This window comes from Melanotaenia boesemani, chromosome 19 (assembly GCF_017639745.1).
Source record: "Melanotaenia boesemani isolate fMelBoe1 chromosome 19, fMelBoe1.pri, whole genome shotgun sequence".
NCBI lineage: Eukaryota > Metazoa > Chordata > Actinopteri > Atheriniformes > Melanotaeniidae > Melanotaenia > Melanotaenia boesemani.
Genome location: NC_055700.1, coordinates 20,124,353 through 20,150,947, shown reverse-complemented (window position 1 = coordinate 20,150,947; position 26,595 = coordinate 20,124,353). Strand labels below are relative to the sequence as shown.

The 26,595-nt window shown below is 37.5% G+C and overlaps 1 long non-coding RNA gene across 1 annotated transcript; it reads right to left on the bottom strand.

The window, feature by feature from the left end:
• Positions 1-2,463: 2,463 nt before the first annotated feature.
• LOC121629507 lies at positions 2,464-19,179 on the bottom strand. The gene is made up of 4 exons (XR_006008383.1): positions 19,170-19,179; positions 4,729-4,742; positions 3,579-3,582; positions 2,464-2,550 (listed from the first exon to the last, which is right to left on the bottom strand). It is a non-coding gene; the product is annotated as an uncharacterized LOC121629507 (long non-coding RNA).
• Between the last annotated feature and the right edge of the window lie 7,416 nt (positions 19,180-26,595).

Genomic DNA, 26,595 nt, shown 5'->3' with positions numbered 1-26,595 from the left:
ACAAGATGAATATTACAAGTCTGATCAGTCTGATTTACTTGTGAACCAAACATGCCTAGTCTTCAGTGTTACTGGTGTTTATACATTAGAAATGACACCCCTGCTAAATATTTTGCTGGGAATAAATTTTTGAGTATGTTAGCTTAAGTCTGGAGGTAAGTGTATCCACCCATAAGGTACCACTTTAAACCCACATCCACTGACAGCTGTTCTTTGCTTCAGCTCATGGAGGCGCAGGCAATCAGGATGACTGTAGAAAGGTCTAATCATGAACGGATGTCTGTTGTAAACCTCTACACTTAACATGTCAGTAGCAAGACAAGATTCAACAAGTGATGGAGGGAAATGACAGAGACGGGAGGAGCTGGGTGAATACACTGAATTGAAGGCAGACACATAATCGAGCAAGCTGGAGGGGTAGGGGGGGAAATTGAAGGCATGAAAACAGAACATAGAGTAGAGCTGCAGGATGATTGACAAGAATAGAGAAACATAATAAGGTCTGAAAGGTAAAAAACAAGACTTACAGGAAAGGAAGAAATGGCGGGAGATGGAAAGAGAACAAGAAATGCAGAGTATTATGTTTTCCGCATTACATCGGAGGAAGTAAAATATCTCACATAACAGTATTACTTTATAAATTTTATTGATGGGCACGACTCAAATGCCCTCAGTATCATATGCATGAAGGATGTTTCTTATATATACTTTGGACTGATACTGAAGACTGCATAAGATTGAGGATTTGATATCTTGAGGCTTTGTATAATACAGACATGGCTTTCCAGCAGTGATTGCAGCTGAAATCTGAAACACCTGAATTTCACTGTGATTGAAAGTAAAGTAACTTTGATAATGCTACACTATTTCCACTTTGAGCAACCTTCTGTGTATCAAAAATAACACAGGAGCTATAATGGGAAATACAATCAAATCCCTTTCTCAGTCTGCTGCTCTGTAATTATCTTAGGCTATGCATTTTGAAATACAAACTTTATTCCTGAGAGAGACATCACCATAACAAACTCTATGCTAATATATTAAGAAAGCTTCTCTTTTGGTTCCATAGGGTTTTGGACTTTTACACATTTACTCAAAAAATTACAAGACCAGTCATAAAACAAAACAAATGTATTTTAACTATTTTATCTTAGTTAAAAAAAAAAAAATAAAATAAAAAAAATTAAAAAATAGCCTGATGGCACTTTAAGCCTGATAGCAGCACAGCACATCACAATACAGCGAGTCCCAACACAGACATGTGCTGGGTCCAGGCTGCAACTGTATGGGGACTCATGGCTCTCTTCACTTATAAGCCGGGGCCCAATATGCAAGTAGTTTCCTTTATCCACTTCATTTAGTAACAAAAAAAAAAAGGTCTGGAAAATCTTCAGAGAAACAAAAATTCACCTAATATATTTTGTAAATTCATCAAATTGTGTGTTCATTCCTCAACAGTCACAGCCTGCTCATAACCAAAACCGGACGGATAATGATCCTAGCACACTGAATCTAGTTTAATGAATGTCAGATCATGGTCAGGTAAAACATTCTTAGTCAACGATTTTATTACAAAGCACAAAACTTTCATGTTTTTTAATAAAAGCCTGGTTATACAGAAAAGGACTAACTTCTCCCTCTCATGTTGTTCCTTAACATCTACTGGTAACCTGTCTGATGACTCAGCTCAACTCATCAATCATCTGTGTTGGCTTTGACTGTGTGGTTATTGTTGGTGATCTAACATTCATGCTGGTAACCCCCAGGGTAGAGCAATTAAAGAATAGTGTTATGGTTTATAATTCTGGTTAAATTCAGCATGTGAAAAAAAAAAAAAAACTAAATAAATAAATAAAATTCTATAAATAAACAACTTGTATAATGTATACAAGTATATATAACTTGTAATGTATTTTTAATGCTTCCTCTGTACCCTGCTGTAATGTTGTAATTTTTTATGTAAAGCGCTTTAAATTGTGTTGTACATAAAATGTACTATACAAACAGACTTCCATTGCCTATAAAATATTTTAAGTGAGTCAACTTACAGAGAAAAGAGGAGGAGAAAAGAGCAGCGTGCTGATGCACTTCTGCTTGGCACTTTAAATATTGTCATTTATATTGAAAGATGGCTTGACCAGCGATCCAAGTTAAATTCTCCACAAGGCATGAAATAATGGAGGCAATAATCATAAAATCAATGAAAGTCAAAGTGAGATGCCTGATCACTGAGGCAGCAGCAGTAGACAGGATCTGGCTGTATCGGGAATGCCTCGCTACAAATAAGGAGTTTGTAAACAATTTTGTATCAATGTTATCAATGTGTATCAATGACGTGAAGGTCGGATTAATGTGACCTGGCCGTTTGGACTGAAGTCACTTGGCAAAAGATGAGATATGCATCAGTTTAGGACCACATTTCCAAGTGGCCTGGATCGCATTTGAAGAAATCGGATATGTGTCATTTTAACTGTTATGAACAGACAATACAGGTCGCATGGGGCAAAGAAATCGGATTTGGGTCACTTCAGCCTGCAGTGTGAACCTAGCCTAAACACATTTCAGCTGCATCTACTTGAGGCTAATTCAAGCTAAGCTTCCATAGCCTGGCTTTGTGGGAGGTCCTGAAGAATGTAGGAAGCCCTGATGAGTGGATGGTGGTAAAGAGGAGCTGGCAGAAAAAAGAGAGCAAACCGAGAGCTGTCACTTTTTCAGCAGGTGAACAAAGAATGTTGATTGTAAGAACTGAAAAGACCATCTTATTTCACTATTCATCCAACAGCATGCAGCTATGCCCCCTTGAGGTGAGGCAGAGTACTGCCTGTCTCACCTGCTGACTTTTCTCTGCACTTTGTTGTACAATAAGCAGGAATAATTTTCTCACACATACATTAAAGACATTACACAGACTGTGGAGAGTGATGGGGTATAACAAATATTTCTGTAACGTTCATATTGGCTCTATGCTGAGGAACAGAAATGGGCACGCGTCATGCAACCCAGTTTATACTGGATCACGTTATCAGAGGTGGCACAACTCGCTACTGCCTCACCCAGGAATTCTGCCCTGTATTTGATTGGGAAATTCTCAAATTTGGCCATTTTTGTGTAGAGTCATACTGAAAATGCATTTTTAACACAGATCAGTAGAAAATATTAATATTTATTTTATGTACTTTTTTCTCTTCTTTTTTTCTTTTTCATCGACGCCTCTCCTGACCGCACGTCACTGCTGTTAATTGTTGATTTCACTGTCCTCTTTTATTTATGGTCTCCCCTTTTGTTATAAATCTGTTTACATAACGCTGGCTGAATTGTCTCTGTATGTACTGGCCCTGCTCAATTCATTAATAACCCAATAATCAATATGCATCATCTTTGTGATTATTATGTGTGTGTGAGTGCATGCACGCGTGTGCGACCTACATTAATTCTACACTGTTACATCTCAACAGAAGCAATCTTAACAGTCAAAAGTGGCAGCAGGTGGAAATAAAGTACTAGAACAGGGGTGGACAACGTTGGTCCTCGAGAGCCAGAATCCTGCAGGTTTTCCATGCATCCCTGCACTGACACACCTTACTTAAACTAATGAGTCATTATGCAGATCCTTATAGGCTGTTGGATCCATTTAATTTGAGTCAGGTGTTTTGGTGCAGGGATACATGGAGAACCTGCAAGATTGTGGCTCTTGAGGACCGACGTTGGCCACCCCTGTACTAGAACATATTTCAGAGTGGGAGGTAGCCTGTGAAGAAAATGTGAAGAAATGGGTTTGTTCTAAATGTGTTTAGCTGTAAATATGTTGCACTGTAGATACCAAGATGTCAGAGACTACTACTACTGGTGGGGGTCCTTCCCCTGAAAACCCGTGGGGCTGGTGGCCTGAATGCGCTTTGATTTAAGTGTGTACCTTCTGCAGGGACATTTAATAAAAGGCCAAGCCATGGTAACAAAAAAGGAACCCTGTCTCTATCTATGTATATCTGTCTCTATCCATCCCTTTAAATTAGCTTTCTCTTTTTCTGTCTCATTCTTTAAATACACTCGGCCTGTATGGACAGGGCTCAGCTGATCTCAGTTTTACTGTTAGCCAACCAGAGGCAGTGGGGGTCGGGTGCTTGTGAAATTGGGGAGGGGGTTTAATAAGGTATTATTTAGATTTAATGTATACCATGTTCTTTTTATTTAATTTCATGTTCAGTACTAGTATAGTTGTGTTTCTTTAGTTACATTGACACTGATATATTTATTGATTTTTCAAGACAGTCAAAGTAGTGATATGATATGAAGTGTTTTTTTTTTTTTTTTTTTTTTTTTTTGGAGCCTCTATCAGACCTTTGAGACACAGCTAAGCTAAGCTTGAACATTAGCCTGCCCCCAAGTAGGCTAGCTCTGGTTCTCTGCCATCAAAATATTATATATTGACAAGCAATTTAATTATTTATTACAGTAGCATTTTTGCCCAAGACAAGTTTTCCCATTGGACATTAAAGCATATTCAATCTTTATCTTTACTACGATGACATTGATGGTGATAATGATAATGAAGATGGTGGTGATGGGGATGCTGTATCGCTTGTTGACCTCTGACCTCTAACTATATGTATTTTCTTTTCTGACTGTTTCTTCTGGTTTAGGTAAAATGCATTGCCGCTGTGTGAAATGTACAATATACATGCACTAGCCTTCTTAACTGTATTTCTACATTATCAATTCAGTTTGTACGGTGGCTGCAAATACTGGTCATGAAACAAAGAAACAAAAGTTAAGTAAATGTTATATTTGACTCAGTATGTTATTGCGTAAAGTAATAAGGTTTATCCTGCAAAATAGGCTTCTGGTCAACTTTCTTCCAACATATTCAAAAACACAAAATTAATTACAGTGAGTTTTTTTAATTACAATTTCTTATCTCTTCTGTATATTTTCTTCACAAATAAGGAGCCCGTTTGGAGATTTTTCTGTCATAGGGATTGCTTGCATCACTACTGCAGAACCAATTAGCTTAAAAGGTGTTTGGTATCAGAATAGTGTATGTGTGTTGTGTGTGGACTTTTATGTGTGTCCTGTGTTGGCAAAGGCTGTGGTGTTGCGTCAGCACAGATACATTATCCAGATTTATTTTCACTTGTCAGTTACACACACACACAGACGCACTGCCCCCTTTTTCCCTGTGTGTTAGTTATCCATTGTGTCTCTCCCAGAACTACACACCAAATTTAAACAAATAAGGAATCAGGATGTTTTAGAAAAAAATTAGTGGCATGCTCATTTTGTTTGATATGTTTCTATGTAAAATGTCCTGACAGGACTTTTTCTTGCGAAATAGCAGGGGAACTGATGAAGGAGCAGAATTAACATCACACCTAACTATTTTCATTATCTATATTTAGTAGGAAAGTGCAATATTAAAGACAGTGACAGTTTAATTATATTTAACCCCAGTAATTTAAAAATGTACCACATTCATTTATGTCCGCTGTTAATCATGATCGTCAATAACTGGAAAGTGTTTGAATGCAGGAACCATAGTACTTTTTTCAATCATGACTGCATACAATATCTAGTATCACATGGTTGTCACATAAGCTCTTCATTTGAAAATAAATAAATAAAAAGCATTGGGACACAAACTAAACTGCATATTTTCTTTTTCTCATTTATTGGGATTCTGATGATTACATATTGAAACTGTTAAAACAGGCTTAAAAAAGAAAAAGAAGAAAAAAAACATCTGTATCTTTGACAAATAGTCCCAAAAGGCAGGAAGCAGCGCTAACTGCCGCTCATATATCAGCTTCCTCAGGCACTCAGCAGGGACATACTTAAACATCACTATACATGCAGTCAGCTAAAGCAGCTGTAAAAAGGAGACAAGCTGCCAGAAGGAAAGCAGGTTGAAGAGCAGACATGATAGCCAGAAGGTGGATAGACAGACTAATAGGCTTTTAAATGGATAGGGACGCTGTCAGAATTAACAGATATAAAGGCAATGTAAGTTAGATTGAAAAGTAATTAGAATGGCAATTGAGCAATCACCATGGGCAAGATTCAAACTTATTCCCATACGGGGTACTTAAAGGTCACAAAGTAATATGAGGATACTTTTGTAAATGTCTTACCCTGATGCAGCTTACTTGGTTATAACTGATGTGAATGCAGCTGTATTACCAATCATCATAATCACCAAGTTATTATTGTAGCTTCAGTCTCCATACAAACTGTAAACTTCAACTGCAGCATAAATAAATAACACTATAGTTATAAAGTCCCTAAACAACAATGTGGGTATATACAGTTTTTTGACAGAAAAAACTAACAAATGTAAAAAAGAAAAAAAAAAAAAATTAACTGAGGGAAATAAGAACAGACTAAACCTGGTGTTTCAGTGGGAAAATATAGAATTCGAAAAATGTTATAGAAAACAGTTCATGGGCATTAACAGTCTAAACACAAATCTAAACATCAACTAGCCCATTGAGGAAACATGTTTTCTCAGAAGTATGTCAGCAAAAATCCCCCCAAAATTTCCTGTCTCACTCACACACTTCAAACACTTTTTTTTCTCACTTAGATTCAACATAGTCTAGGCATGCACTGCACAAGCATGCAAATAAGATCTGGAGTCAAAGCTAAATCAAAGGAAAGAAGATGTGTTTTTAGCTGCAGTCCAACCAGATTTGCTCCCCCACTTTGCTCTAGTGTTGGTGAGTGAGCTTTCTTGCCAAATAATCTGTAAAGTAGATAGTTTACAATTTTCTGTTTAAAAGCCCATTCACTATGCAATTTCCTAACACCATCCAGGATTTCTGCAAAGTCTTGGATGCACCAGAGTTGAACTTTCCTCAAAAAGATTCCTATCAATAGAAGACACATTCAAAATACAAAGTCTTGCTGTGTTTGAGTGTCACCTGCAGTTTCACGGATTTAAATCTCAAAAACAGGAAAGGAACATGAGCTAAATTAAAAACATGAGAAAAAATTATTTGAAGCAGCTGTGGGACTGTTTCTCTGTTTCTCTCCCTTTAATTCACTGCCATGAAGCAGCTGGAGAGGGAGACAAGAGGAAGTTGTCAATTGATCCACTGGGAAGTTGACCAAAAGCCAAAAACTTTTGGTGGGAGCATTAGCTGGCTAATAGCTGAAGCAGCTAATGAAATCCATTTAGTTGAAACCAATACTGTCAATTTTAATTGTGTAGTTTGTGAACCTGAAACACAGCTACCTCTCTTTTTTTTTTTTTTTTTTTTTTTTCACTTTTAAAGATAAAACAGCTCCCTGGTCTACTCAGCATAATTTATTTAATTTTTTAACAGTATCAGGGAAAACCTTCTCAACCAAATGCACGTTCATGGTGTATATTCATGCGCAATATATATTATAAATCATGTCTGCATTCCTAGCACAATATTTTAGGGGGCAAAGAAAATGAAATAGACAAAAAAAGAACAACAAAAGAATAATATATATGAAAAAATGATGTACCGATGGATTTGTTACCCATTTTTGTTTTGTTGATTACTGTTTTGAAGCTTTGACAATGTTATTTAGCTGTAGCTGAATGAATGAATAAATAAATAAATAAAAAGTCATAGTCACTGTGCAGTTTGGTTAAGGAACATGTTTATACCTCAGTTTGGTTTGGTCTTGTTTGGTTAGACTTAGTCATCAGATTCTGAATTTAGTTTGAAAAAAAACAAACAAACAAAACAAAACAACAAAAAATACATGTAGGAAAATACATGGTATGGGCAACCCAACTTTACACATTAAATATTAACTCAGCCTACATTTCTGCTATTCCCCAAATACATTAACCTCCAAACTTTTTGGCGAAAGTTGAGTCATCATCATTTCAACCCGGGATGGGATTCATTGGCATGTCAAACAAGCAAGCTTGTCAACATCTTTTAGCACCCTTCAGTTGATATCTTCTTCCACTGGAAAAAAAAAAAAAAAATCTTCCATTATAAAATTTAGTGGTAAAACCAAGTCTCACTTCAGTGAGCTCCAGCCATCTCCAAGGGTTTATGCAAGTGTGCTTGTGTTGACATGCTCATTTGTGCATTATTGGTATTTTGTTTTTTAAATATTTATATCTTGATATTGCAGTAGTGGACTACTATAAATACCTGGGTGTCCACATGAACAACAAATTGGGCTGGACTGATAATAACAATACACAAAGGGGCAGTGTTAGATGTGTCTGCTGAGGTCCTCATGTGTACAAAGGGTAGATCCTGCTATATCGTATTTCACCTGTCTGTATTTACCCTGTGTGCAATAACAGCTCTGTGTTCACCAGTGTAATATATAAGTGAGTTAACATAGGTACAAATATTCTTTTATTTCTTTTATCATCAATATGTACATACAACAGTATAATTCCTGTATAACATTTATGGAAAAACTTTTAACCTTAGCATTTCTGCACATTGCACATTTTTATAGTTATTTACTGCTATGATTACACACTGGGACACATTTTTCTCCTTTTCATAGTATTTATACTCTTTTTTTTATAAGATTTCAACTTCTCACTTGCTGCAGAAACAACTGTAGATTGTGACCTTCATAATAAGAGCTTTTATGATTAGCGTTATCAAAACATTTGGTCAGATCACAAAAAAAACTACTCCACTGGTTGGGGCTAAAATACATTCTTTCTGGACTACCATCCTAGTGAGTAACATTTAGCAATTGTTTTACTAACATGTCAAAACAACATGTTATGATGACACTTTATCACTTCCTGGTTAGGTTTGGGTTAGAAGTCAAAACTATATAGTTATAAGGGTAAAACTTTTAATTTGAATGTTTTGTAATATGTCGCTATCTCCTTAGTGAATGCCATTTTGACACATGCAGTGGCTCTCATGACCACCAGAAGGTGCCTTTTACTGGAATTATTAATGGAATTTTATATTTAAAATGAATCAATCAATAAATACTATAATACTCAAAATGATATAATGATGTTCAAATCACGTAACCTCCGGCTTCTGTTGCCCATCATGAGCAAATACTGGATAAGCAATGTTGATGTAAAACCATGAAGTTTTCCTTTATCATATTTGGCTATTCACATTTTCATGTTTGCTTCTGTCCCTGCAGTCAACAAAATTTTCTTTTAACAAGGAAAATATATGAACCGAGTTCATATTATCATAAGCTGAAAATCTTGAGCTTGAAGAGGTGGTGCTGGGTTTGACAAATAAATGCACATTATGGATATTTGTTGTTATGGCACATAGTAACTCTAACTAACAAACTGTCATTATGTAATCATGAAAAATAGATAGATAAATAAATAAATGTATGTATCTATTGGTGTGGAAGAGTATGTATACAAGTTGCTCTGTATATTTTCCTGTAATTGAGAAGACACCATGAAGGATGTGTGTAAACCAGATTTGTCTTATCGGTTATTAGCACTAATGAGATTTCACCCATAAAAGACTCTTTAGTTATCAACAAGACTGACATGTTCCAACCTTCCTCTGTCCCTGCACTAAAGCAAAGTCACACACATCCAAACACATATAAAATCCATTTAGCTCTGGGCACTACAAACTCAGTCATTTGAACTGCCACTGCAAATTTTAGACTTTTTTGACACGTTGTCACCTGCAGATGTAGGGAGATAGACAGTCTTACATAAATGGTAGAGAGCGAATAATACCAGAACAGAGAGGAAGATGGGAAAAAAATATAAATAGACACACGCCATGTAAACTGTTCCAACAGATGAGCAACAAACAAGGAGTTGAGGCAAGAGCTATGTGATGTAACAAAACAATGTCTCTTAAACCATAGGCCTATCTTAAACCCTGCCTTAAAGATCATTAGCACATCCTTTGAAATCACTTTGGCTCAAGGCAGGCAAAACAAATTTGGACTGTGAAATCCCAAGCAGTTACAGACTCATGCCAAATCTTCCTTTTTCACCCCATTCAGATCTAAGGCTTTGTTTCGAAAAGCATCCTAAAACCTAAACAGCATCTAAAAACCTGAGGGAGAAATCTTAAAACCCTTAACTAAAACCAATTTTTCTCAGTCTTTGAGGAAACTTCAAACATGAATTTGAAACTATGTCAGAAATTATTGAGAAATTAATGATTTTAGCTAACATAAAGCACTTATATTGGAATAAAGAGATATCAAAGTGTCTAAAAGTGTTAAAGATGGTACTGTTTAGCAGGGCTCTCTTCAGGGTGGGGGCCCTTGAAAATCCTAGAATGAAAAGTTTTATTGTGTTCTATTTTTTTTTCTACTTAATTAATGTCATAATGAAATCATTCAATCTGGTTGAATGAAGGGGGTGACAGATTGAATTGTACATATACAGTAATGATGGATGTTCTTTGCAGGCCCTGTCACCCTTCCAGAATTGTGCATTTTGTCGACACCGAAGAGAAAGTCATGGTTTTCCCTAAGAAAGTGAAGCCTGGATATCAGAAAATATAAGAAAGATAAAAACAGAAATGAAATAAAGAGCAGCAGCTTCTCAAGGCCAACTTTGACCAAGTCCGTGTCCACCGTGTTTCCTGTGCAACGCAGCCTCCAAGGCTAATCAGCTGTTTTAGTCAATGGTTTGGCGTGTCAGAAATGTCCCAGAAGTGTCTCGTCGCAGTTTTTTGCTAAACACATGCGTCGGGTCTATTTTTGCCAGAGTACGCTTCCAGAACGTGTCAAGCTCAGTAGTTCAGAAAGGGTCAGGCACGTAATCAGATACAGGAATAAGTGTAAAGTATCTAGTAAATTTCAAAATAAAAGTCCTTGTGCAGATTTGTGGTTTCTAAACTATATAGACATTGTGTCATTAACTGGTCAAGGGTCCAATTTTCTTTCATCATGGATGACGAGATGTTTATCCTGGAAATGGAGAATTGCAAAATTCTCCAATTCTTCTATGGTTTCATGATCTTGCAGATCCATCTATGCTGACTGCACTCGCGGACGCTCCATGTCCCATTGTGAATTGACATGCCATGGAGGTCGGAATAAAACCACGGCGCAGCTGGAACGAGGAGCACAAGGACCTCGTGGAAATTGGCCGTCCTTTGAGAGGAGAGGTAAGGAGCACCTGAACTAATACATAGTTTGAGCTGATACTTGCAGCAGGTGTCATAAAGGAAGCATGTCAGGTTCATTTAGGGATTACACAGATCAAATATGATCGGAAATTTATCAAAGTTATTACCAACAATTATTTGATTTTTTAAAAACCTTGAAAAAAAAACAAACAAAACAAACAAACACAAAAACAGGTCACTTTGTTTCGATATGTTAGTCTTGTCCCAGTGATCAATCATGAACTATCTGGTACAGCTGGATTCCTTGTCACTTCAGGATTGTGAAGATGCCACTGCCATCATGTCTGAACAGCTGTATGCACCAGATCCCCAAAACTGTAATGTTAATAACAACTGATCTACCATCATTTTTAAATTAATCAAATAAAACTTAGAAGGAGAATATTCCAACATTAAGGCCATAATGAATGATGACTAAAGCAGAGTCTGATTGTTGCTGTTGGAGCATTTGATTCAGATTATACCTTAAAAAATATCTGACCATGAAAAAGGACTGGTGCCTGACACAGCAGCAGCAGGTCCATCGTCATGTCCAGATGATCACTGTGGATGTAAGACAAGATGGTAGCTGGTACAGATCTTTATAACACCCACATTAAGTAGCTTTTATTCTATTGTATAAACAGGTTAAGATAGTCTTGTATCTATTTAGCTTGTATGGGGTCTATCCTTGTAGGGAATGAGAGATAAAAGCTGCAAGTGAAGAGAGGGGAAGTGAAGGTTGCTCTGAAGGTGGTGATGAGGTTGAGGAGAGGAAAAATATGTGTGGGAACCACTGATCAGCATAGGGGCCCATCAAGAGGGTTTGTACATATGACCCAGAATTTTGTGCTACACCTCTGACAGTCATTAGTAATACCTGTCTTGTCTCAGTTCAGCAGCATAACAGATTTCACATGATGTAATAACTTTTGACTATCAGTGAAGAGATCTCTCAACTAACTTTGTGAAAACATTAAAGCCATGACCTCTGCAGCCACATGCCATTAAAGTGATGGTGATTGTAATATATATATATATATATATATATATATATATATATATATATATATATATATATATATACTGCTAAAGGTAGTGCACATAAAATGCGTATATGCATAGGAGTGTACATATGTTGATAAAGAATAATAACAAAATAAATCAAACTTAAAGAAAAGTCTGTTAAGTCAGCCCCCATTTATTGTGAGTGGCAGCATCGATGGGTAAGGGGCTGGTCAGGGGTAAAGTTTTTTTTACTACCTCACTGACTCCAGCTTCTTGACCAGAGCTCCTGTGGAGGAAAGTGACAGAATCTGGGGGGATGGCGTGAGCTTCAGTGTGCGTCACAGCCTCCCAGGGAAGCTCCACTTTGTCAGGTGAAAAGAAGTAGCTGTCACCTCTGTGTTTATCAGACAAGACATGAAGCTTTCCGAACTCTCAGTTGAATAACTTATGTGTTATGTGACGTAAGATACTCATTCCCAAAGCCTCTTGCTTTGGGAATGAGGACAGGAATGGGTGTTATCAGTATCTTTGAGATACGCACAAGGTGTCTTTTGGTGTTTTTGCCGTGACACATTGCCTGGCATTTTAAATTAGCAAACAAATGCCACGTAAGGGGGCAGGAGAGATGAGTGAGAGTCGTGTTGAAGGCATTTAGCAATTCTCTCTATTTGACTCCAATGTAAGAACACCTGCGGTTTAGGCACCAAAATAACTGTGTTAGATTTAAGATTTAAATGGATTCAAGAGTCAAAAAAGTCAAAAAGTCAAGTGAGCTTGTGCAGGACATACAGAGGGTCAAAATTGTGTTTCACTCTAACTCACAGTGTAAATTAAAAGAATAATATATATATATATATATATATATATGGTCTGTTTTGATAATTGAAATCAGGTGTCACATCTCGAAATAATGAGAAAACAAAAAAATTTGATCAAAACTTAATCAACTTTAAAAGATAAAATAAAATAGCCGAAAATGGCAGCTCTTGGCCTACGTAGTGTTAAGTCTCAGCAATCTACTGAATTCTACTGAATACCTTTCCTTTCCTTTCCTTTCCTTTCCTTTCCTTTCCTTTCCTCATGAAATTGTGTTAAGCCATGTTAGGATGTGCTCAGCTGGAAATGCAAAATGCTGTCTGTGGGACTTTCAATGCCAGAGGACAAGAGCTTAGTTGTGGACAAAGTAGCCTATCACAAGAGTCTGCCAAACTAGATAATGACTGTAATCATTGTCTGTCTGTCTATGTAATATATAATTTTCAGATGAACAGTTTTGACTCAGAGCTTGTCTGTACCACAGGCAGGTAATCTTGATGAAGAGTGAACCTGCTGTGCAGACTTACACACAATTATTGAGCTTGTTAGAAGGAAGATGCCATTATGTTAGTGCTCATGTTTAATCTTGTTTTTTAAATGAGAGCCTTTCATCAGTATATATATATATTTCTAAAAGTAATAATAATCACAATATGTACTTGTAATGATAAAAGAAAGAAAAAGAAGAAAAAAGAACAAAGCACTCAGGGTCTACTTCATTAAAGATTTTCTTTAAACAAGCCATCATCATTTCGCACCTGATTTCTCAAGTTCTAATTAATTCTAATGCTGCCTGTGATAAACGCAGCTGATCTCTTCTAATTCAGACAAGGCCTATCTAATGTGTGCCATGAGGATCTTTTTCCTAAATCACATGGATTTATTCAAAATTGTGTCTGGAAAAAGCTGTGGATAGCTCTAATCTCTTTGGATCAGTGTGATTAAAGTCAGATAATCTCAGACACTTTGTTAAAATTTTGAGATGCTTTTTTTACATCATGGTTGTCTGATCTTCAAGCATGCATTTTGTTGGTCACATTGCAACATAGAAGGCAGGAGATCACATGGTTAAATGACATTGCTCCAGAACAAAAGAAAAAAACCCATAAGGGATGATAAGAACCATGTATGCATGAAACTTTTAGATTCTAAGAGAGGCTGACCAGTCTTAAATTTGACTGGTGCTAATTAAGATGTTGGCGCTTGGGTTGCTAATGTAATTACTAAGCATAGTTGTAAAATAAATAAATAAATAGCAGGCTTTGAAAATTATGTACATTTGTTTTAAAATACATTTATACTTTATTGTCAACATTCAGATTTACTCAGGGAAGGGAAAGAGGAAATAAATCTTCTTGAGTAACATTAAGTGTGACACATCTGCAGCTTGCAGGACTGATGGACAGCTAAGGAGGAGTGTGACCAACACATGAAAGAAACATGAAACTGAACATGAAGGAGTCACAGGTAAGGGAGATAGGCAGGCAGCATGCTATATACTTGTGACAGATATTGGGATCAGGGCAGAGTCAGGCTGTAATTCAATTATACTGTGCAACAGAATGCAGCATTATTTGCTAACATGTTAACAGGCTTATAAATGCATTACTTTAGGTGGATATTGGAAGGCATGCCAGGAATTTTGACAGTTATAAGGTGAGATGAGCAAGATAAACTATTGCCCTTGGTATATAGAATTTACCTCCCATAATTTGATTACATTAATCAAATTTTATATGAACAACAGAGGCTGTGACTTATTATGGCGTTTTAGTCTGAAAATCTCTTGTTGCATACCAAAACTATTCTATATCATATTTGCAAGACTTTTTACACCTATTTTCACTTCCACTTGTACACTGTTATGGTAAACTCAGCCCATTTTCATTCCATAAGTGACAAATACTGATTTTATTATTTAAGTTTATGCTTATAAACTGCTAAAAATCTCAAAAAAAAAAAAAAAAAAAAAAAAAAAAAATCATAGTGATGTGTAAAATGCATTGTTGGAGAATGAAGATCTTAACCTTAAAAGTCCTCCATAACTGAAAAAGGCAGACTTCCACAATCAACCAGTTTCATTCAATCCCATGCTTTCAATAAGCAGACAACTGGATCAAACTTTAAATACAAATACACATCAAATGGTAATTATCTAATGGATAATTGGCATATCGCTGCTTTCGAGCGCAAACCTCCTATGTCCAAAACTGTAATTTTTCAAAAAATGAAAAAAAACTATATGGTTTTCATAATAATTGGATATTATGTCATCAAACTTGGTATTGTGTTTTACACATCTTTGGTTAAATATTTCTAAAACTACAGTCAGACATAAAGGGTGACCAATAGTAGTGATTTATGAAGGAAAACAAAAATCACAAATTTTGGACATAGGGGGTTTGTGCCCGACAGCAACGATATGATACAGATGTGCATTGCTAAAACTACTTCTAAATATGCAATTAATAGTATACTCACAAGGCGTACTGGCCCTGTGGAGGACATGGAGCTGCCTGTGGTGTACCCTGTCTCTCATCTAGTCACAGCTAGGATAGGCTGCAGTACCCTCTGAAACCCGCATTAGAACAAGCAGACATGGCAATGGAGGGATTGATGGACAACACGTGTCCTTGCATAATTAAAGCATTTGTATGTAAAATGGCCCCTATGTTCTAGTGAAGCGTCTAGCTATGGGGTGTTGTATCTATATAAAAAAAAACAGTGTTACTCATAGCTGATTGAACTTAAAAGCAAACTCTGTCATTAGGCAATGAAAACCAAAAGAACTAATAAAGATGACTTAGTCAGACAGGAGGCGCTCTGGGGAATCATGCAAAGCTTGGCCGCTGTTGCCCTGTGTGCGCCATCAACAGGAGTGCTAAAATTTGAAATGGCAAAATTGACATTTTGATCCTCTCGAGTGTTTCTAAGCTTTCTTGAACCAAGTTAGCTGTCAGTTTGATGACTACATAGTAAAGTTGAAGATGTTTGCAGTGTTAGAGGATTTTAAAAAACTTTTCCTATTAGACGGGAGTAGATATTTTTCTATTTTCTACTGAGTTTCCATGAAAATAAATACATAAAAAATGTAGTGTAATGAAATCCGTCTTCTTAAGGTGGAAAGTAAGAATTGCGTTACCCTGGTTAAAGGTTATTTATGAAATGAACACCTTGACATCCTAGTGAAGCTGTATGTAAACAAGTATGTTTGCATGATATACATCTGTACAACTTTCATTGAGGGACACAATGTAAATCATTGTAATGTCTTGGTTAAATCTAAATGTTAATAGTATGTTTGGAACACGTGATGCCTCAGAAGTCCTTATAGAGCAATACAGATACTGCCATTTATAACCGGTTATACAGATAGAACAAAGAAAAACAACAGCAAATCAATCAGAGAAAGAGGAAGATGTGAACAGAGAAATGCCACGAAGGAATGTGGCAAATGTGTGAAATCAATGCATATGCAATACTGTTCATGTTGTACTGTATACATTACAGTCTCATGTATTGAGGATGAGCAGTAAACCCCACTAACTGGGGTGGGAAATGGAAACACATGACTTTTTTTTGTGGTACTGGCAGAGCCAGAGATCAGGTGGCACGTACCATTGGGAGGAGGCCCCAGTAGAAGATCCAGGACACGCTGAAGGGATTACATCTCTTGGCTGGTCTGGGAATGCCTTGGGATTCCCAGAAGCCTTATTCTTCTGACTAATAAGTTCAGAATTGTGAAGTTTTGTGTTAAAGGGACCAGTCATAAAAAAATATCTGCTGCCTCACACAGGATAGTAGCTGCACTTTTAGTCTGTTTACATAATCCTGACTACAGTACTGTATGTATCCTTCTCACTATTCTAAATCCACTGATATTAATAAAGCAAAAAATAAAATAAATAAAATAAAAAAATACTGTGACAGAAGGGGTTAATAGAGCTGTTTCATCAGATGAACAAATCATGAATAAGCTTATGAATTGGCAACATGGGTTACTGGTGTTTTTTTTTTTTTTTTAACCTGTCTTGTCCAGCATCGTTGCAAACAGAATGATTGTCTGGCTGCCATCTGGTGCTGGGCAATTTTACTCTATCAAGCAGGGATTTATACTACATGTATAAAGTCCCTCTTGATGACATGAGAAACTTTATTAAATCAGACTCTTAATGCTGGACTCGACCGGAGGGGACAGAGAGAGAGAGAGAGACAAGAAAGTAGATTAGATTAGATTAGATTAGACTTTATTATCTCACAGTGGAGAAATTCACTTGTTACAGCAGCTCTTGTTATAGAATAAAGTACAGAGAGGCAAAATAAGGTGAACATGCATCACAGCAAGAAAGTGCAATAGAAATTGCAGAAGTAGAGAGAAGAGGGAGGGGAGAGAGAGGGACAGAAAGGGTGTGGGGAGTGTGGGTGGGGACTTGAAACATCATACAGAAGACCATGTAATCCATACTACTTACAACATATATAGCTAAGATCATCCTAGCCAGTAGGTCATTACACAACTAGTTGATAATAGTAACAATAATAATAATAAGAGTAAGAGTAATAATAATAATAAGAACAGAAATAATAAAAAAAAGAAAAAAAAAATATGATAATAGATATAAGTGAAACTGCTGTATTCAAGAACACGCGCAGAGAAACCTGTGTGGATGTGTTGGAGAACTCGGCCACACGGCGACGCAAAGACTGTGTGGAGACGTTCAGGAAGGAGTGACCATGCAGAGTGATCATGCAGCTGCCACCTCACTTGAACAGAGGCCAGAGTCAGGCCAGCGGTCCCGAGACCCAGGCCACCAGCCCCCCCGCAGGCAACAGATCCCGACCGGTCCACAGAGACGACCACTCGCCCGCCCAGGAAGGCAGCAGCAGGAGACCCCAGCAGGAGCCGCCCCGCGGACACAGGGCACCGGCCCCGGCGGGCCGAGGCCAGCAGTCCCCGACCCCCCCGGGCACCGGCCTGCCGGGACAGACGGGGCAGAGGGCCCGGGCCCAGGAGCGCAGGGACACCCCCCTCCCCCACAGGCCGAGGGCCAGCACGCCACCCGGGGGGACCCGGCCCGCCCAGACGGCCACCACCAGAGGCCAGCCCCACACCCCAGCGCCCAGCCGCACACCCCGAGAACCAGTCCTGCCCCCCCCCAGACCAACACACACACACACAAACACACACACTCTCCTTCCACTCCTCCATTCATCCTCCCACGCATACACCATTCAACCCTCACATACTCTGTCCTCCCACACACACACACCATCCTTCCACCATCCATCCTTCCACACACACACCATCCTTCCTCCCACACACTCACCATCCTTCCACCATACACTCTCCCACACCTACCCCATCCTCCCACACACACACCATCCCTCCACCACTCATCCTCCCACTGGTGTTTATCTCACAGGATTTCAGCTCCACTAATGTTGTGATGCAAAAAATCTTTTTTTTTTTTTTTTTTTTTCCCTTTTAACCCAGGTCTAGATAGATTTAATGTATGGACAAAGAACATTTTATATTATCATCAGTCATCAGGGCTGGTTCCTAACAAAAAACATTACAATCAATATGCTTCTTTCAAAATTCTCTGGGTTTATTATTTCTTGTTTGACTTCAATCTTTACATTCTTTCCAACTCTGAGTCACATCTGTCAGTGAACCTGAGATGTAGTACCTCATCTCTAATGTAAATAGGCCTACCATGTTACACAAAATTATCACTTTAACCACACCATTATGAAGATATTGTGCTATAAATAGGAAAATTGATATTGTAATTATCTTTAACATGAGCTATGACTTAAGTTGTCTTTGGAGAAACTTTGTAATGTCTACCTTTATTGTTTTATCTTGTGTGGTTTTCTTGCTGTATTCTTGGAATTCCACTTTGAATTTCCCAGACCTCCTCAGCAGAGTTTTGCACTGCAAACAAGGTTAAACATTTCCCAGTCTGGCTTCACAAACCCTTACAAAAGAGATCTTGCTAAGCAGTATGGTCTACTTATCAACACGATGAGATAGGATTTGTTTGTCCTTGTTTTGCTTTCTTCAGTATGACAGTGCAACAGTTGTTAAAAAGTAAACTAATGTACCGGGTTTCAGATTTTTTGAGTAACTGCTTGGCTTATTTTCTATTGTTTCTAAAAACAAAAAAAAAAGGCTTAGTTAAAAAAAGGGACCACAAAATAAGCACAGTTTGACAGGAAAAGTAATAATGGCCTTTTCTTTGAATCAAACACGCCCACACATACTGCACACACAGCAACAATCACAAACTTAGATTATCAGAGTAGAGTAAGAACAGAGTAAAAGAGCACTGGACCACTGCTGAAAAGCTGCAGCTGTAAAATTAGGCTGATTAGGGAGGAGGGTGGATATGACAAACTGGAGACTTGACAACAGGTTAAAAGTTTTTATGTAAGTTACATGAATATGACATTTTTGACAAGTACTGTATTCATATTGTTAAATATGTTAGTATTAAATTCTTTATGCTTTAAGGAATTACACTTTTTAATATAATTGGTTTAAATATTTAGCTCACTGTCAAAAATCAAGTTGTTATTTAATTCAGACTGTGCTGAGGAGATTTGATGTTTATTGTAAATAATCTTGCCTCTTTCTTTACAAGCAAAGTTATGCCTCTTTTTTTCATCTCTGTCTCACAACCGTGAACACACACACCCATAAAAAGTAACAGCTGTGCTAAGACTCTGACTATAAATTATAAGATCATAAATCTGCTGTTGCTGCTTCTGCCAGCCCCAGATTCCATATAGCCCACATGCATCACCACTCCAATCAGCAAATTGCTTACATATGAACATATACAGAGACAAATATGAAAAGCCAGAAAGCAGTGGAATAGGCCTGCTATAATGCATAGTCAACATAATCTAGTCTTTGCAATAATGCATGGAAGGATATTTCATGTCATCACAATATCACCTTCTTATTAGGAAAATGCAATTTATGCCAAAATATATTTTAAGCTTAGTCCATATATATATATATATATATATATATATATATATATATATAGTTAAAGTTAAAAGCTCTGTTTTGTTTTCTCTTGTAAAGGTGGACCACAGTTTGTTTTCATTCTTTGTTTAAAGTGATGGACATTACTGTTTTTAAATTACAATTACTAGCAATGTGGTCTCTATCACCACCTCCTGGTGGCATTATTATTTTATTTATAGCCCTTTAACAGAAACAGCTTATTCTTTCTTTCTTTCTTTTTTTCTTTCTTTTTTAGATTTTTTCCTGTTTGTGTTGCAAGTTACCAAGGAAACCCACTAACTGATAACCCTGTGTAGACAAAAGGAAAAAAAAAAATCACACTTCCATTATTTATTTATATATTTACTTGGTTGTAACAGTCCCCACGCTTATAAAAGGAAATGCCTGTGTAAGTATTTGGCCCTTTGCCACATTGATTGGTTTACAAAAGCTGCATGCTCAGGGTTTGTGCTGTATTTATGTATCGAGTCTCTCTTTCTGTGCCATCTCACTCTCTCTTAAAATATGCATCTGGGGAAAAAAGCAGCAGGAGGCACGTTAGAGACTGATCAATTCAAATGATAAGGCGTATACAGAAAAAAAAAAAATAAGCACTCCAACAGTGTCAGTGGCAGAGATGGAAGACGGAACAGGGCTGAGAAGAATAGTAGTTTCTGAACAAGGACCAGATGTAGAATTATAGTTCCCTTTTTCAGTGTTTAGTATGCTAAACACATCGTCAATCACTCATCACTATCCAACTGCTTTGGCACTCACTGCAGCCTGCTTTCTCTCTCTCCCCGAGTCTTTGATGCCAGCTGAGCTGGAGAACAGGATGGGACATGGGAAAAAGGTTGGGGGAAGCTCACAATAGAGATGTTAAGACTGAAGTAAGGTTGACATGCTGTGTGTAAATATTTCACAAGTTCAACCCTGATGGAGAAAGAGAATGTTGTGCAAATCCTGGCAAAACAATAACTGGTGCATTGGTTTGCAGATGAGGGGTGACACAGCGGCTCATCACACATAAGCTTTTGGGCTTTTGGGGTTATTTGAGCTTATAATAACTTGAAAGCACACAGAGAGATTCAGCATAAAAGCTGGGCATGGGCATGCTGACATGAAGAGGTTATAGTGTGCATCTTATTTGAAGATACTGAACTTGCAAAATAACCAAAAAAAAAAAAAAATCAGTGTCAGAGTTCAATAAATAAACACTTGTCTTGTCTTGTTATTATATGCATATTTACATAGTCAGCAAGTACTGTTGCACCATAATGAACAGCATGCCCTTTTTTACCTCTTTATCATGGCAGTACTGCACTAAGCAGTTTAAAACTCAGAAATGCTACACAAACTCCGTGTCCCACCAGAAACAAATTAAAATTATGTTGATATGATGGCTAGTCTTAAAGATGCAATTAACAAATTAACTTAATGTATAATCGGAAGGTAGAATCAGTTTAGCATTTCCAGTTCATTTGCTGTATTTCATATGCAACGCTGCTCTGCATGTTAAAACTTATACTGGATGTGAGCTTCTACAGAGGAATCTGGGAACAGTTCTGTAGCTGTGAAAACTAAAATTAGAAGAAAATTAAAATTTGTTTAAGGGATGAAGTGAAATATATTCCACCCTTTTAAAGTTATAAGGTTTTAGTGAAGAATGGTCTACAGATATGCACACATGCAGGACATAATTATTTTGAAATTTTACAAGCTTTTTATTATTTAAAACACCACTGTTTTGTTTTTGTGTTTACAACCCATATGCATTTTTTCCTGAACTGATAAAGCCATAACCCAACCTCTTACAACAATGATGGATTACAGTGTCGCACTGCAAAAGCTACTGAGCATGATATGGTTTTAACAGCAAAACAAACAAAAAAAAAAACAAAACAAAAAAAAATCTTCTTTTATGCTGGATTCTCCGCCATAGTCTTCTGGTTCAGTATCAGTATCGATGTAACCTAAGCTTGGTGAAGTTATGAAAGCAGTGATTTTTTTTTTAAGCATATCTTAATGTGCGCCTGCAACACAGAATCTACTGATGTTATTTGGTGTCCTTTATATAGTCATTCATTCATTTTCTATACTGCTTAATTCTCATTTAGGGAAGCTTGGCCCTAGAGACCTGCAACAAGTCAGGGAATTCCCACTTGACCCGCCCCAAACCTCACAGGATCAGACGGGGTTCACACAGCCTTGGGTGGGAGTGGGCGGTCGGACCAAAACACATTGGGTCCGGCCTCCCGCACATGTCCCGGATGACTCACAGACAACAGCATGTGAAGAAAGAGAGAAGCAGATGATGAGTGGTAAGGAAGAGCTGGAGGGCAAGGTTAAGTTGGTTGAAAGTAAAATAAGAGATGGCACATAAAGTTCAAGCCAATAAAAGTGTGAAGCCTTCTTTTTAAACCTCTGTACTGTGTGAAAAGAGTCCTGCAGGAGCAGGCGGGAGCGTGCAGGGACGCTTCAATAGTCGTTGGGACCAGGATTGAAAATCCCACAGTACAGGTCATTACTTAAACTTATCCCAACAGTTACCAGGCGAGAGGCAGGACACACCCTGGGCAGGTTACCAGTTTATTGGCCTCAGCTTTTACTCTGATTTGTCCTTTTCATGCATGAATTCAAAGTAATGATAGCTTCCTTTCTGCTGGGTTATTTAATTTTTCTCTCTTTGTTCTTTATTTTCCTACTTCAACTCTTATGGGAGAAAAGGGAGGGTGGTCTCATGGTCACCAGGTTTTGTGATTTAGGAAGTCTGTTGGACAAAGGCCTTTTATGTCTCTAGCTAAGAAGCAGCATGAAAAAAATGGAGATATTTAAGAAAAGAGTGAATGGTTTACAGTAAGTTAAGCCTTCCAGAGGGATCACTAAAGCACTGACTGGAGCTCAGTCGTGCTTATCAGCACAGAAACAGAGAGGATAAGATCTCCTCCTTGCCTGAACGCAATTATCATAACCCTTTTAAAGAAAAGTACAGATGTGGTAATCACAGATCACAGCCCGGCTTAATCCAGGGATGGAAAGTTCTGTGTGTGTATGTGTAGTTACATGAGCATGTTAATTGTGGATGTGAGTGTATTGAAAAATCAGCAGGTTGCAATTTATTATGTTAAAGTGAAAAGATTAGAGAGAAGGGTAGCCAGACATCTATCAAAGGACAGAGACACCTGTTAATGTTCAGTCTAGCAAAGTTGATTTTTCTGACAGGCTGAAATTCCAATTAACACACAGGGGAATGCAAGTATTGGCAAAACAATCCAATTAATGTTTGGAGCAGATGTTCTTGTTAGAAAACAGTACCCAGCCAGAGACTGTTTAGTCATTAGCAGTGTGGCCTCTGAAAAAACAACAATATGTGGTTAAAGTGATTTCTTCTAAATCTGCACACTCCCATTCTGTTTTTCCCTTTCTGTTCAAACTGCCTGTCTTTGCCACTTACCCCCCCCCCCCCCCCCCCCCCAATTCTTTCTATGCCAGTCATGCTTCTCTTATACATAAGATAACACCTCAGGTGAACCTCATCATGGCCAACAGGCGAGGTCTGTATATTTTATCAATATAATCTTTTCAGATTGCCACAAAAACCTGTATATTTTAGTTTTCATACCATGTGGAAACAGCTGAAGTGAATATTGCCCATTTTTATCATCTTCACAATCCTTGTTGTGCTTACTTGACACTTGTGGTGCATCCGCAAACAGATGCAAGAAAGCATGACATTTTCAATCCACGTGATTCTTTTCACCCCTCTTCTTACCATCCACTGTTGTTGCAGATGATATAAAAAGGTCTAATTCACAGGCCCAATTAGTCAGAAAACTGCTAGATTCACTTAAATGAGACAGAAAATGTCCCAAGAGTAAGAAAGAAACACATGGAAAACAAATCTAATACAAATTACCTGAAAGAGACCAAATTAAAACAAGATGTAAAAGGACCACAACGTGATGTAAAATTAAAAAAAAAAAAAAAAAAAAAGAGGCAGGGATAGACAGAAGACAGTCCAGGATGAAAAACAACCAAAATAATGGGAACAAATAAACTTTAAAGAGATGCAACATCTTAAAACTTTACATGGACGGTACAAGGATAAAATAACTACATGTCATGTCTCATTAGCTTATCCACCTGGTTTGACTAGATACAATCTGTGGATATGGATATGTTGATGTGTACAGCTGAAAATCTCCATAGGCTGTTTGATTTTCCAAATGTACTTTTTCTATCAGAATAGAATATCTGATTTGTCCAGTGCACAGTGCAGCTTGATGCTTTATAAATAGCAATATTCACAATGTCAACATACAACCTGTGCTGCTATGTAAATCTCATCTAATGCATGATTTTTATTTTATTTTACTGTATTTATGTCTTTATTCTATATTTGTCTCAGTTAGAATTAAAGACCTCCATGCAATGCACAAACTACTGGACAGACTGAGATGTGGGCTGCAGTTTGCTGGTTTGCAGAAGGCTAAATAAAATTGGAGTAACAGGATAACAGCAGTTGCAAAAGTGCAGTTCAACAGTACGCCACACACAAGGTTTAACAGCCAACCTTCCACATGAATGCTTGTGTGCTACATGATGAAAACACCTGCGATTCAATTTACAAAGAACAGTTTTTAAGAGCCATGACTTCCACAGTTAGTTTCATGCATGCTGCTATGGACAAATGAAATGACAGTGGCAGTCCACATACAAAAGATCTGAGGGGAAATCCATAATCTGATCACATCCTGAGAGCAGGTCAGACAGCAGGAAATCTGGTGCAGAGAAGTAAATGACATATAATTAATCGGGCCAGGAGGAGGTCTGGAAAGGGTTTATTGAACCGTGGTGCTGTCCAGTAATGGCTTTGCTGCCTCTATTAAAGAAAAAACAAAAACAAAACACACACACACATATTCGCAAATTTCCACACATAAATAATCGCTTTCCTTCACACACGCACACACAGGAGTCAGTAGAAACTTTTTTTCTAGTTTGGATGTTCTAAAGAACAGATTAAGTTCCCACCTCACTCCACCAGCATTCCCATCGGGCTTCCCAGCTGGTTAATAAAGGTTCTAACAGGATTTATCTCACAGTGCAACTCCAGCTTTGACTGGTTACACCGGCATGGAGGGCAGGCTGGATCGTGGGAGGTCATTATCACAAAGAAGGGGGCTAGTGAGAGAGCAAAAGATGTTGTTTACACACAGAGTCACACTGAGTGGAGACAGACGTCTTTCATGGGATTATATTACACAGAAGTGAAGACAGAAGCACTGTACCTACAAGAGAGATATCCATGAATGATCAGGCAAATTAGCATGTTTCTTGTGTGTGTCTTTATTTAAACAAACTGTAGCCTATGTCATTTAAAAAAAAAAAAAAAAAAAAAAAAAATTTTTTATATGATTCACTTTTGGAAAACAAGGTCTTTTCTGGCTGGCCCTGATTCACTGGGGGCAGTTTAACACTGTGCACGTAAATAGGAAAGTCAAGGTATGAAAAGGATGCTAGCTCAGGACAAATTACTTCCCAAGTATGAAGCACTTTAGTGTGTGAGTGTGTCTGTGAGTTCAATCATTTGTCTCTACAGCTGTTCTTGAAACTTTGTGTTTTTGGCCATTTATCGACAGAGAAAACAATCCAACTTCTAAATATCTGTAAGTGGTTAAACAATGTGACTCCTCAGGTTGTTAAATAATGTTTCATCTTCTGGTTGGTTTACATACAGTCCATTTTCATCTCTCGAAGACGAAGGGTGCCAAAATGATGATGATGATGATATCTATTCATCTATCTATCCATCTTCTACTGCCATATCTTGTTATATATTTACAGTTATTATGAATTGTGCCTTGAGATGATTGTTTAGTGAATTACAGTTATGAACATAAAGTTTAACTGAAGTTAATCGTATTCAGCACTGTCATCTAATCTAAAGATAAAATCTGATTAATTATAAATGGAAGTGAGGAAAGTCAGGTGTGAGCCAGCACCATTTTATTAAAGAACAGGCAGTTACCAAAGTCTGAGCTTTGCAACTGGTTTGTGAGAGTGTATCATTGGAAAAGAAAAGAAAAAGAAGACTAAGTATCAAAAGAAAGTGGGTCATGCAACAGGACAATGACCCCAAGAGCACAAGATGTTCTACCAAAGAACAGTTCAAGCGGAATAAGTTTCAGAATGGCTAGGTCAATGTTAGAAAAGTTAAAGAATGACCAGAAGCAAGCAGGACATCCATCAACTTTCCAGAGTTGATGCTGTTTCATGTGGATGAAAGGACTAAATGTTTTTAAAACAATGTGTTGGAAAGTAAAGTTGGAGTTATAGCTGCATGAAGAAGTTACACAACACACTGAAAACCAAGGCTCACATTTATTTTTCACTTACAGTTTTTGTAATAACTCAACAAACATTCTTTTTTCTGCCTCATTTATTTGATTGTTGGCCTTGGCTTTTTTGTCTTTTTATCTACAGATGTGTGGAAACCTGATTTTTTTAAGCAAACTTATAGAAAAATCTAATGGGTTTACAAAATTCAGGCAACACTTTCTGTGCATGTTTGTGGTTGGATACCAGCAGGTTCATGAGTAGACCAAGAGGTAGTATGTTGTTTTGTGTGAGCCTCTGTGAATATTTATACATTTAGTGTGGAAATGGAGGCTT